This window comes from Dendrobium catenatum, unplaced genomic scaffold (genome assembly GCF_001605985.2).
Source record: "Dendrobium catenatum unplaced genomic scaffold, ASM160598v2 fragScaff_scaffold_1557, whole genome shotgun sequence".
NCBI classification, from domain to species: Eukaryota; Viridiplantae; Streptophyta; class Magnoliopsida; order Asparagales; family Orchidaceae; genus Dendrobium; species Dendrobium catenatum.
The window spans coordinates 1271511-1283526 of NW_021320019.1; positions in this window are offsets into that span (position 1 = coordinate 1271511).

The window sequence follows — 12016 nt, forward strand, 5'->3', positions numbered from 1 at the left end:
TAGATGGGTAAGTATTTTATTTGTTTGGTGTTAGGAGTGCCTTATATTCTTTAATCTTTGTATTGCAAGTAGATAAAGCTTGGAGGAAAGGTAATTTTATATTTTTGGCATATGTAAGAGATATGAATAAATTAGCTAAAATTCTTGAAGAAGTTTACTAGGCTAGTTGTGTTCACTTCAAGAAAAGGGAAGGGGTCGACATATTAGATAAGGTATAGAGGCAAGTTCCTTAGGGTTCGAGTAGGAAGGTACTATATATTTTGTAATCCAATATTTTTATTATTTTGATGTATAAAAAAGTGTTAAATTGAACTATTGAATATATATATTTTAATGAAAAAAATATTCATATTTCTTTATTATTTGTATTTTGTAGTAGCTCTAATTGTCTTTGTTGGTGGCTAAGTTGTATAATTATAGGATTAGGAATTCAATCTTTCAATTAGAACCTAGGGCGTCACAACTATCTTTTATATCTTATATCATTTTATTTTTGTATGGTGTCAATATAACTCTACCAAATTAATTGCATTTAAGATTGAAACACTTGTGATGATTTGAAAACTATATCAAATTCATATCTAATAATCATTTCAACTATTCATCACTTTAAAACACAAGTAATTTATTTATTCATATTATGAAGATTTTAATTATATTGCTTGTTATATCATATGCTGTTAAAATTTTGTAAAAGTTTTGATCAAACATATTTTTCCTTTTCCTTGTGTTCATCTCCACTAATTTTTTTATTTTAAACTTTTATGGTTCATATAGATTCTATTTTTAATTTTATTATGCTTGTTGTCATCAGATATAATTCTATTACCAACACTTTCTGTGACATCATTAATTTATATTTATGATACTTACATCAATACGTCATAACATAAATCAACCTTTTTTATAAATTTTGGAAAAATCTTGATGTTCTTCTGCTATATTATAAGGAGTCAAGGAGATGGCTTCGCCTTTTCTACACTAAGAGTTCGTTTGAGATTACAATAGCTTTTTATAAAGATAGTCGTAAAAATGTTGTGGAGAAAGCAATTTTTTGAAGGCTGCTATAGAAAACATCTTCCTAACATAAAGATTTATTGCAAATAGTGAAAAAGCCTCTAACAAAAATTATAGTTACATCCTGAAAAACAAAGCAATGAAAAAAAGTATTCCAAACAAAGCCTTAAATGTTGTCTTCATAAATAGGGATATAGCTCATTTATACATTAAGCACTATCATTGTTGTTTTGAATTTTCTAATTTTATATTAAACTGGATTACATTATAGTGTGCATAACATCCAAGCTTTTATGAGTTGAATCATTAAAACTGATTAAATTTTTTACACTTGTAATATGTTAGAGCCAAATAACCAAATACTAATCTCAAACATTATATATGTTCACCATTTAATAAATGTAAAGTTATGATCAAAATGATCATATATTTTTTTGAAAAGAGCATAAGCTTTATAAAATAGAAAAAGAAGTAAAGATCAAACGCATACAAGGAACTAACTAAAGATTCCTTCTTTAATAAATCTACAAAAGAAGAAGGAATCTTATCAAGCAAAAGATCATCCCAAAAGAAATCAGAGAACATCCCAAAGTTAGCACATAAGTCCGCTAACTTGTTACAATCTCTCTTAATGCAATTAAAAATAACAAACTTAAAATTATCAATAAAGGAAATACTTTCAATACCTTTACCTCCTTTCCTTATAGCTTTATGAATGAATTTGATGATATTTGCATTGTCACTTTCAATAATGATTCCTTTGAATTCATGATTCCAATCCTTGATGATATCTTTGATAGATATTATAGCTAGAAACTCAAGATAAGAGACTCCCGGTTTTTAGAGAGAGAAAAAACGTTCATTTTTTTCAAATTTTCAACTCCCGCATTTTTTGTTCTCCACCGATGACGGTGGATGGCCGTCGGCCTCCACCATCTGACGCTGCTGAAGGTGGTCGGAATTTAACAAATATTATTGGAAGGGGAAAAGATACTAGTAATTGCCGTCTTCTGAATCAAACTGAGACCTCGGAGATTGAAAACCATGAATCATCTCTGTCTTCTGCTGTAATGGTTAAATCAGTGCAAAAGGGGGTGGAAAAGAAGCTGTCGTTTGGTAACAATATTCAATCTGGCCATTACTCTGAAAGAAAGCATCAAGGTCCTCTGGTGATAAAGGAGGTTTCAGATGTAACTCCCAAAATGTTAAAACATGTGAATGGCAAACATAAGGCTATTTCCTCTGATAATTTGGATTTTCTTACTCCTAAGACTCGGAAATCTACTGATACGTCGGATAATAATGCTTCTACTTCGGGGATGAAAATTTTTGTTAACCGATTCGAAAATTCGAATGCAATCCCTGGACTCTGTCGCAGCGCGATAAATGAGAATTCCCTGAGTTTGGTTAACAATAATTTACATTCTGGATTGGATGCAAATAGAGTCTCGGAAGTAGGAAAGGTTTTCGAGGAAATGCCTAATACCAAAGCAAATTTGGGGAAGGTGAATCCATGGAGTAACAAACCTTACATTAAATTGAATTTTAATGTAAAGGATGTGTTTTTGTCTGAAGATGGGAAGGCAGTAAGGCTTTATGAGGATATGGAAGAGTTAAATGTAAAAAAACTTTCAAAATCATTGGTTATTAAAATCTTTGGTAAAGATTTACCATCTCACATGGTGGCATGGGAGCTTAGAAGACAATGGAACCAATTTGGTCAATTCCACTTCACTACTTTGGGTAAAGGATGGTTCCTATGTTCATTCTCATCAGAAGAGATGACAGAAGGTGTGCATTCAGGAGGCCCTTGGTTCGTTAACGGGCATATAGTAGGAATGGAGAAGTGGTCACCAGAATTTTCTACTTAATCTAATAAGGGTCTATCCTCTCCAATTTGGATTAGGATGCCACATCTACCATTAAAATGTTGGGATGAGAAGAATGTAGCATGTATAGCCTCAAGAATTGGAGTACCATTAATGCTAGATGGTAATATGTTTCAATGGGGAAGAAGGGAGTTTGCCAGAGTATGTGTAAGGATAAGTCTTGACCAACCCCTCCCATTAGGCGTTTGGGTGGACAGCATTGCTGGAAGGTTTTTCGAATTGGTGGAATATGAAAAGGTGTCTAATTTCTGTTTTGATTGTGGGAAGATTGGACACATGGAGAATGAATGTGATTTGAAAATTATTAATCAGAAAGTCTCAAATAATCTTGAAGACGGTATTATGAAGCATGATATGGGAAAAGCTCAAATGGTTGTCAAAGAACCTAATTATGGTCCATGGATTATGGTCAAGAACAAAAAGTGGAGAAATTTCAAAATGGAAAACATAATTATCAATTCATAAACTGTCAGATATGTAAAGAAAACTGTTATTCCTGAAAGGATTGAACAAGAATATCATGGTGTTAGGGAAGATGGCTATGGCATAAATTCTAAACAGGAAATCCCAAGGACTCTTATAGAGAGAGCTGATCAATTAGAAGAGGGATCTGCAAATCTAGAGGGAGATTTACCTGTTCTGGATAAATTGGAAAAGGAAATTGTTCCAACTGATCATCCTACTATCAATTATGGGAAGGGTTGCTTGCGAACTCAGGTACATCCTTTGGGATTATCTATGAACTCAAGTACTCCCTATCAGGAAAATGAATTCAGAAATCATATGATTTCAAACTCAATTGAGAAAGAAAATCTGGATCAAGATAATTTGTTCAGGAAAACAGAGACTTCAGAAAGATCTTCAACAGTTCATACAGGTATTGAAAATAGTAATATGTTTAAATTGTTGGAAGCTATAGAAGTTGAAGATTCTACAGTGGAGATTGCAGCGCTGGATACTCTTATTGAACCAGAAGTGGAAGAATGCGAAATCTGTAACACTGAAGATAATAGGAAAATTGAAACTGTGACTAAGGAAGTTTTCAATGGGAAGAAATCCATGGATTGCTGTAAGTCTAATTTTGATTTTACTAATGCTGCTTCTGGTTCTCAGAAACCAAAATTATTGAAAGAACTTAATCATTTGGACCTTTGAGCACTTCTTCCAGGAATAAAAAAACTGAAGGTAATACTAAAGGTAAAAGTGGGGGTCCTTCCCCCTCTTTATCCAAATGACTTCATTAGCTTTTTGGAATTGTAGGGGGGCTAATAGAGGGAAGCCTCCCATTACATAAAGGAATTTGTGAAGGAGTGGAATGTTTTCTTTGTTGGAGTGGTTGAAACAAAAATCTCTTCTCTTGAGAGATTTGAAGTTAATAAGCTAATGGGTGAGGAATGGGATTTTTTTATGTTCCCTTATGAAGGTGCTTCAGGTGGAATTATTGTTCTATGGAATTCTAATATGGTTAAGTTTTCTTTACTGTATGCTTCTAAACAATGTGTTATTGGAGAGGTAAGCATCCAAAACAAAGGAGAATGGATTGTGTCTACGGTATATGGAAACAAAAATCATGTGCTTAGAAGAAGATTATGGGAGGACTTGGAGAAAAACTTTGATAAAGAGATCCCTGTAATAGTTGGAGGGGATTTTAATTGTATTATTTTACAAGAAGATAAAAGAGGTGGAAAAAAGTTTTCATTCTACGAAGGGCCTCAAGATATGTCAGCTTTCATGAACAGGAATGATTTTCATAATGTTGAAATGGTGGGTCCAAAGTTCACGTGGTGCAATAACAAAAGTGGAAGTGCTCGGATTCTTGAAAGGCTGGATAGATGTCTCTTGAATGCTAAAAGCTATTCAAGAAATTCAAAATGCAACGGTAAGGCATCTACCAAGTATAGCTTCAGATCATTGTCCCTTAATCATTAAAAATTTTCATGATAAAGTTCATCATAATGGTTATCTTAAATTTGAAGATGTTTGGACTTCTTTTCCGGCATCCAAAGCTATTGTGCTTAAGGTTTGGAATAAACAGGTGTCTGGAAATGCTTTGGAGGTTATTAAGGTGAAATGTAAGAAAACCTTGAGAGCCCTTCATTACTGGAGCAGAAATAAGCTGAAAATTTTCCAACAGCTAAAAGATGTTTTAAAAAGAGAAATTGAAGATTTACAAATGGAAAAATCTGATAGGAATGGACTTTCTCAAGAGAAGCTGCTGCTTTTAAGATCCAAAATTCATGAATACAATGTTAATTTGGCTCGTCTAAATACATGGTGGAGACAAAGATCCAAATTGAAGTGGATTAAGGATAATGATTTGAACACCGAATTTTTTCAAACATTTGCTAATGGCAGGAGAATTGGAAATTCAATTTTTCAGTTAAAAAATGAAGAAGGAATATTGAGTGAAAAATAGAATGAAATTGAAGATTTATTGTTGAATTTCTTTAGTAAAAAATGGAGAAGTAGGAATTGCAATATTAATAATTGGCCTCCTGTTTTGAATACACTTTCTGATCAAGATTGCAAAATACTTAATGAGGATTTCTCTTTTGCTGAATTAGAAGAAGTAATTAAAGACAGTGGCTCAAATATCTCTCCTGGGAGAGATGGCATCACTTACTCATTCTTCAAAAACTATTGGTACATCATTGGTACTGATATTTGGAAAGCCATTCAACAGTTTTTTGTTAACTGGTAATCTTTGTTCTAGCTTAAAGGAATCATTGGTTGTTCTTATTCCTAATGTGCTTAATCCTCTTTCTCCAGCTAAATTCCGTCCTATTAGCTTGTGTAACAGTCTTTATAAAATTATAGCAAGACTTTTGTTAAACAGATTATTGAAGGTTATTGGGAATCTTATTTCTGAAGAACAAACGGCTTTCTTAAGAGGTAGATCCATTTCGAACCATATTCTTTTAACTCATGAATTGTTGAATAAGCTCAGGTTTTCAAAATCAAAGAAAGGATGGATGGCTATTAAGCTTGATTTTGAACAAGCCTATGATAGTATGGCTTGGCAATCTTTGAGAATGGTTATGAATAGCATGGGATTTCCTAGCAGATTTTTAAATTTGCTAATGCAATGTGTGGAACATCCTGAATTTTTTATCATGATTAATGGAAAAATTTCTAAGGGAATACAAGCTAGTAGTTGATTTAGACAAGGTTGTCCACTCTCACCATACTTGTTTATCCTTTGTACACAAATTTTGACTAATGATTTTCGGTATAAGGGTGAAAATCTGGGTATCAAAATTTCTACCTATACACCGAGAATTTCACATCTTTTGTTTTCCCAAGATTCAGTGAGTAGTGTGAAAAAATTCAAGACTATTATTACATATTTCTACTCTAGAACAGGCCAATTGGTTAATTTACAGAAATCTACAGTTCTGTATGGGAAATCTGTTAACAGGGAAAGGAGGAAATCTATTTCTAAACTTTGGAATTTAAAAACAGTGAATGAATTCTCTTATCTTGGCATCAAAATGGCATTGAGAAGAATGGTTGGATCTGATTACAACTACATTCTTGAGAAGGCAGCTTCGAGACTTAATGTTTGGGGGAACAAGTTAATCTCTTTAGCAGGGAGATTTGTCCTAGTTAAATTGGTATTGGATGCTCTACCGGTTTTTGTTACTACTCATGCTTGGATTCCTGTTAGTATTCTTAAAAAATTGGATAAAATGGCTAGGAATTTTATTTGGGATAAACAAGGAGGAGCTCATGGTTTACATTATTTGTCTTGGGGAAAAATTTGTAAAAGTTGGAAGGAAGGAGGACAAGGAATTCATTCTATAGAACATATGGCAGGACCCCTTAGAGCTAAATTTGCTTGGAGTTTTTTAAAGAATGAAGAAAGTTTACTTAATAAAGTGTTAATGGCTAAATATGGTCCTAAATTCTGGGAAGACAGTAACAAATGCAACAAATCCATCACTTGGAAGATCATTGCCAATGGAGCTCATTCTCTGATGCCGACCACTAAATGGAGGATTGCTAAAGGTAATTCTATAGACATTTTTAAAGATGTATGGATTCTAGATAGATGCCTAGAGAAATGGCCTACCTTTATAGCTATTGGAGACTTTGAAATGTCGTCTCTTGATTATTTTATTGAAGAAGGTGTTTGGAAGCTTGATCTCCTTAAAGCTTTCTTTGGGGAAGCTCTAGTAGATCTCATTTTGAAAGTAGAAATTCATCCCATAATTCCTGAAGATACACTGGAATTTAAAAATAAATTCTTTGGTAAAAGCATATCAGCTAAGGCTTCCAATTCCTTTGGAACGGAAATTACTTATGTTGATTATGGTAAATGGCTTAAAAAACTACAACTTAACTCAAGAGTTGAATGTTTTTGGTGGAGGCTTTTTAATGAGCAATTCCAACTAATGGTTTCCTAATGTACCGTAAAATGAACATATTATGGTTTAGTGCTTGAAGCTGCATCAAGGTATTGAGGTTCTTAAAAAATGGGGATTTTCAGTGCCTATTTTCTCAACATCAGCTGATTGTATAAAGGAACTGGAGCGGCTAACCATGGAAAATAAATTCATTGCTAAAGTTTATTGCTCTTTAGTCTATTTTTCCTAGAAAAGTAGAAACTTAGTCAAGCACGACCTGAAAGAGTTGAGCACATCCTTTGTAGCCTTTAATGCCATTAGTTATGCTTCGAATTCTAATACCAATCTATTCTTGGATCACTGGGGTACCAACCAGCCGAATAGTCTGTCTTCTTATTGGCACCCTCCACCTCCGGAATGGATCAAGGTAAATCTTGATGCTGCATTAACTTGTTCTAATAATGGTGGAGTAGGTGGTGTTTTTAGAGACTCTAAAGGAAGGTTTCTACTTGCCTTTGGAATCAATTGTTCTCATTGGGATCTGGTTAACTTGAATTAATTGCTTTTCGGTATTTGAAAAGAATTATCTTGGATTGGATGATGGATGCTAAAGGGATTATTATTGAAGGTGATAATTTCAATATCATCAAACATTTGCAAAAAGCTGCAAGGAAGGAGAGCTGGAATGTACATATTGAAGAAATTGAAGATATCTCATTCTTTGATGGTTTTGGTAACATTCTTTTCCATCATGTTAATAGATTTGGTAATAAGTTAGCTCATTTGTGTGCTAACATAGCTTTAGATGGAGATTTTCTTTGGGAAGATCTTAGTAGTAATAAGATTCCTCCTTTATTTTATAATTTATTAAAGGAGGATTGTGATTGGCTTTCTATCACTTAGGTTTTTGTAATAGTTTTTATTTTTAAATGCATTCTGCATTTTCTTCAAAAAAAAAAAAGGATTAAGGGTTTGCCAAATGCTGCTAACAATCTTCCTTTGTGATCTCTAACTACTCCTCCAATGCCTCCTTTGTAAGTAGGTAGTAATGTTGCATCAAAATTTACCTTGATCCAATCGGGTGGTGGAGAGTACCAACGATTTTCCAACAGCGTTAGCTGATTAGTACTCAACCATTCCATCGAATTATAATTCAGAATATAAGTAGTTCCTGTGTAACTTATAGCTTCGGCTGCAATGTACATCGTGCTCCTTGCCATATTCCCGTGAACAATTCCATTCTTGTCTTTCCAGGAAAAGAAGACAGCATTGCAAAACAAGTTGTGTACGAATACATTGTTAGATTCCAGCCATTTAAAAAAGTCTTCCATCGAATTCAGAGCAGGTATAACAAATCCCCTGTTGTTTAGATGATGAAATATTTCTTTGATCTTAGAACATTTACAAACCAAATGTTCTATGTTTTCCTCTTCATTACAACCTCTTGGGCATAGATTAAACCTTTGTAGTCTTCTATAGGATAAGAAAGAATTAGTAGGCAAAGCATTGCTAAGAACCCTCCACCAGAAATTATCCACTCGACCATTAAGTTTTAATTTTTGAGCCAATTCCACTTTGTACATTCAGCAGATCTCTTAATTGTTCTCCCAGCAGCCATAACAGTAATCGTTTGCCCAGATTCCTTGAAAATAAGTTCTAACTGGTCTTCAACAAGGTCAGTATTGATTTAAATACTGATGATAAGGTTGATGAAATCAGTTCCAAAGAACTTTTGTAGTTTAGATATCTTTCATTGCCTTCCCGAAATGAAGCTGTTAACTGTCATGGAATCCAACGTCTCATCTTGAGTATTTACAAAGGTAGGCCAATTGATGATACTTTTGTCCAAAATCCAGATATCTTCAAGGACATCCACTGAGTTTCCATTAGCTAAATTCCATCTCACAATAGGTTTAAGATTTTTGCCACCATTTTTGATTATTTTCCATGTCAATGACCCTGAATTGATTATATTTCCAGAATTCCAGCAAGATCCATATTTTGGGAAAATGGTTTTGTGTAATAAGGATCCTTCATTCTTCATGTAACTCCAAGCTAGTTTTGCTCTTAAAGGACCCACATTTTTGGAACACGAATGAAGCCCTCTACCTCCATTAATGACTGGTTCACACAATTTATCCCAACAAACATAGTGCAGCCCATGTGCATTATTCATTTTGTTCCAGATAAAAGAATGACATAACTTCTCAATTTCTTCAAGAGCGGCTTTATGAATAAGAGATATTGTGGAATGAAAAGTTGAGAGAGAGAGGATTACTGATCTCACCAAGGTGATCTTACTCGACAATGATAAGTATTTCATTCCCCAGTTGTTCATCTTCAGTAAAATTTTATCTAAAATGAATTGGAAATCCAATTTAGAAGATTTCCTTAAAGTCATCTTTGCACCAAGATAATTGAATTCCTTGGCTTCTTTATACCCATAATTCTTTTGATTTTCCTCTTTGTTCTGCAGCTGGTAGCTCTTCCAAAAAGAATTCCTGATTTGCTTGAGTTAATTGATTGCTCTGTCCAGCTACAATACTTCTTGATAATTGAATTGATAGTCTTCACATTACTGATTTTTGCTTCAACAAATAAAATTACATCATCCGCATAGAGAAAATGGGTAATCCTTGGACTATTATGGCTCACCCGAACTCCAAATGACTCCTTGCCAATAATAGCATTTGAGAGGAGCTGAGAACAAAGGATGAAAAGATATGGTGACAAGGGACAACCTTGTCTAAAACCACATTTAGCATTAATCCAATTAGAAGGCTTTCCATTAATCAAAATAGAAAAAGAAGGATTTTGCACACACTCCATAATGAGTTTAGAGAAAAAACTAGGAAATCCGAAATATTCCATGACCTTATTCAAAGAATGCCACCCCATAGAGTCATATGCTTGTTCCATGTCTAGTTTGATAGAGACAAGTCCTTTAGCTGCTTTTGATTATTTGAACTTATGGAAAAGTTCCTGGGTGATAAGTATATGCTCTTGAATTGATCTGCCTTTGATGAAGGCTGCTTGTTCAAGAGATATAAGCTTTGGAATTATCTCATAAAGCCTGTTGAGAATAACTCTAGCAATTACCTTGTAAATAGTGTTACAGAGACTGATCGGTCTATAGTTGTATGCAAATTTAGGATTGCTAATTTTCAGAATTAGGACTATCATAGTTTTTTTCCATTTCTCATTCATACTAGCTGATAAGAAAAACATTTGAATAGTTGTCCAGACTTCAGCTTTGATGATTGGCCAATAATTTTTAAGAAAGGAATAAGTTATTGCATCCTCTCCAGGAGCAGTAAAACCAGTGGTTTCTTTGATTGCCAACTCTACCTCCTAAATTGAGAACTCCTTACTCAGCAGGTTTCTTTCATCTCTTCCCAAAGTATGTTGGTTCAACGGCCAACCATCAAGTAAACAGTTTCTTTCACCCCATTTTTGTTTGAAAAAATGGATAAACACCTCTTTAATCTGGTTTTGTTCTCTAACCTCATTCCAATTTTCATCTTTTATGCAATAGATGAAATTCAAATTTTTTCTTGCGCTGGCTACAGAGTGAAAGAATTTTGTATTTTGATCTCCTTCCGTAATCCACTTGACTTTTACTCGTTGTCTCCACCAGGTACTTAAGTGAGCCAAAGTGGTATTTAATTCTTCAATTTTATGTTTCAGCAAACAAAAATCATCAGCAGATAACACACCTTCCTCGGCTTTTTTAGTCTGGAGCTGTAAAATTTCAGCTTTGAGAGATTCTTTCAAATGATTCAAGTTTTTCAGTTTAGCCTTATATTACAAACCTATTGTTGGATTATGATTTTGATGTTAGCAAACTAATCTTGTTTCACTACAACTGCCTTTTTCTCTATTGACTTTTCAGGACCCAAAGATCGGACAGAAATCAGAATCAGCTACAGATTAGGTAGATAAGGGTTGAGTCAGTTTGTAATCTTCTTTTTTTTTTCCTTTTCTTGAGTCAATTAAAAATGTTTGAAGTGACTGATGTTAAGTAACCCTACACACACACTTGAGAGATTTAGAATCTCTGTTTTTACTCACATCGGCCAGGATGATATTATTATCGTCCTGGATGATCGAGTTCAAAACAGAAGTTCTAAACAGGATTTCTTGTTAAGGCAGTCGTAATTAACTGATTGGCCTGGACGTTACTTATATCGGCCAGAATGATAGGCTCAAAACAGAAAGAAATTGTCGTCATAAATAATTAAGGTATTCTATATTTTTGATAATCGGCCAGAATGATCTTGGATCGGCATGATTAATATTCATAATTATGCCTTAATTGATCAGATAATCAAGAAAGTAATTAAGGATGATTGATACGATCACATCGTCCTTGACGATCAAAGGATCGGCCAGGACGATCTAGTCAAAAAACCTTAGTTACTCCTGGACGATCTGGATCGGACAGCTTGAATTCAGGGCGATTCTCAGAACGATTCTCCTCTGATTTAAACTGATTGGCCGGGATGATCGTAAGGTTATTCTGGATGATCAAACCAATTTTTCAATCATCTAGTTTGCATTCAGGGCGATGCTCTAGTCGATCTTTTGAGATTTGTACTGATCGGCCAGGATGATGTCCATATCATCCTGGACGATATAGTCAGCAACTTGCAATTAATGAGCTCCTTTGAAGCTCTTCTATTTAAGAGCTCTTGTTCAACATTTTTGAATATCCTTGGCTGCTGTCTTGACCTGAGAAAACCTAAAGGATAGAGAGAGAGAGCT